Source organism: Grammomys surdaster, unplaced genomic scaffold (genome assembly GCF_004785775.1).
Source record: "Grammomys surdaster isolate TR1022 unplaced genomic scaffold, NIH_TR_1.0 485, whole genome shotgun sequence".
NCBI lineage: Eukaryota > Metazoa > Chordata > Mammalia > Rodentia > Muridae > Grammomys > Grammomys surdaster.
The window spans coordinates 252,146-255,029 of NW_021604904.1; positions in this window are offsets into that span (position 1 = coordinate 252,146).

Below are 2,884 nucleotides of genomic sequence, written 5' to 3' on the forward strand. Positions count from 1 at the left end.
TGTGTGTGTGTGTGTTTGCATGTAAGCTCAGGCACCCTTAGAAGCCACATGTGTCAGACCCCTGTAGTGGGAATTTTGGTTTCTTTAAACTCAGTTATATGATGTGAATATGTTTTTGTTTCAATCCCAGCTGTGGGGGTTGCTTCAGATTGTTCACAACAGCTATCTATAATTTGTCTCATACTCTGACAGGGGCGTGATTTTGCCAGCTGAAGATAGTTTATGGTTGGAATTCTGGGACTCTTTTGTTTTTTGTTTTTGTTTTTTGTTTTGTTTTGTTTTTCGAGACAGGGTTTCTCTGTGTAGCCCTGGATGTCCTGGAACACATTCTGTAGACCAGGCTGGCCTCGAACTCAGAAATCCGCCTGTCTCTGCCTCCCAAGTGCTGGGATTAAAGGCGTGCGCCACCACTGCCCTCTGGGACTCTTGAGAAGGTAGAAAACTACCAGAGCTCTAAGAGGCTTCACCAGCTGCTGATGCACCAGCTTCAGCTGTTCTTGCTGCTGCTGCTGCTGCTGCTGCTGCTGCTGCTGCTGCTGCTGCTGCTGCTGCTGCTGGGTTGCTGGGTTGCTGGGTTGCTGGGTTGCTGGGTTGCTGGGTTGCTGGGTTGCTGGGTTGCTGGGTTGCTGGGTTGCTGGGTTGCTGGGAAGTGGAAATTTCTGGTTTCTTTGTAGATTCAGTTGTATCATGCGAATCATGTGATGTTTTTCTGGAAGCTGTCTTATGAGAGGATGTGTTGCCGAGGCAGACACTTGAGAGGACACATGACGTTTAGAAAGAGTATAAGTATAACCCATCAGAGAGTGAACGACAGTCTTGCAGTAGTTCACCTTGCAATGCTTTGCTGGTTTGAGCTGATCTTTTCTTGTCGTGACTTCATAGAGAGAAAAACCCCAAAGAACTTCTCATGGTATTCCGGCTGCTTCTTGCTGTTTCCTCGGACTTTTGCAGACTTGCCAGAGCCTCTTGGTTTCTTCTGGATCAAACTGTTGTCACTGACTTGTGTTTAGTGTTTGCCGATTGGACTGGACTGCCAATATCCTGACAATAAAGATTGGAATCGCCCCCAAAGAACTACTTCTAAACAGATCCATATCCCCTTGTCCTTTTAACCATCTTTCTCCCCTTACTTTGGTCGGCGGGATAGATGGGAACTTGAAGCTTTTAAGAACCCTAATTAAAATAGGTTTTGAAAAATCTAAGCCTACAGCTAGATTGTTAGACTACTGGGTTGCTGGATTGCTGGTTGGAGAGATTTTCTGATAAAGATTGGATGTGCCCCAAAGAACTCAATGTCCCAACCAGCAGGAAGTAGTCTAACGATATCAATGTCTCCTTTCCCTTCTTTCTCTCTCTCCTGTCTAGTATTGGGGGATTGGGAAGGTAGGGGTGGAGTAGGGTGATAGGTAAAAGAACCCAATAAAGTAGGCAAAAGCTCAGTTACAGATGAATGGGAGCTGGAATTCCAGGCAGTACGTGCAGCCTGACTTGGGTTCTGGGAACCTAACTTGTATCCTCTGCAGCAGCCGTACACACTCCTGACTACAGAGCCATCTTTCAGGCCCTTTATTCATTAGATTGTGGGGCTTTGTTTGTTATGGGTATTTTACTTTCGAGTGTGTGCACATGTATGTACCATGTGTTTGCCTGGTATACACAGAGGCCAGAAGAGGGCACTGGATCCCCTGGAACTGGAGATACAGGCGGTTGTAGGCCACCATGTTGGTGCTGGGAACCGAAATTGGGTCCTCTAGAAGAGCAGCTAGTGCCTGTAACCACCGAGCCCTCCCTCCAGCTGTCTTTTTTAAACTGGTTGATGCTGTATGGCAGTAGCAGGGTGAGATCTCACAGTCTTCATGTTTCCCACGTGTTTCTCCTCAACATGATGAATATCTGACAAAGTCACTTAAGGGAGAATGGGCTTGAAGGAACACGAGCCAGCCTGGTAGAGAAGACATGACGACTGATCTCAGGAAGAGACTTGGATGCTGGTTCTGAGCGGCTCACCTCCATTTTTATTCCATCTGGGACCCCTCTGTATGGAATGTGGTACCATTCATTTTTAGGGTAGTTCTTCTTGCCTCAATTAACCTTATTGAGGAGTCACAGATTAGCCCAAAGGCTTGATTCTAAACCCCACAAAGGGCCAATGAAATGGCTCAGCAGGTAAAGGTGACTTCAGCCAAGCTGGATGATCTGAGTTCAACCCCTGGGGCACATGACCCAAGTAGTAGTGGGAAAGATAAACAACTCTTTTTTGTTTTGTTTTTTTAAGGTTTTTCGAGACAGGGTTTCTCTGTGTAGTCCTGGCTGTCCGATAAACAGCTCTTAAAGCTGTCCTCTTATCTCTACACACACACACATGCACACACACACACAATGCACATGCACACCACTTTGAAAATTTTAATCCCACTAAGCTGACAAGATTAAACTATGATTTTTATCTATTTTCCTAAGATAGGCTCTCTCTTTCTATGTAGCTCTGGCTGAGTCTAGTAAGCACTATATAGCCCAGTCTAGATCCTAACTTTTGACAGTGGCTCTGTCTCTGTGACCCGATGACAGAATTACAGATGCATGCCATCACATTCCATTTGAATACTACTTTCCTTGAGTCTGGCACCTTAGACTACTTGGTCATCTTGACACTCTCAAACCCTAGCTTTCCAAAGCATATCCAGGCTGTATGTGCCTGCCTATCAGTTATTATCTGCCCACTTTCCTCCGATAGTACCCCATGTACACCCTGGAGTGTCCCAGAGGTGGGGTTCCTGGGACACAGTGTAGTCCATTAGTGCCACATGCTGTATGTCTTTATAAGGTTCATTTCTATCGGAAGTTTCAGGCATCAGCTGTATGGAGGGGATCTTAAACGTTATCC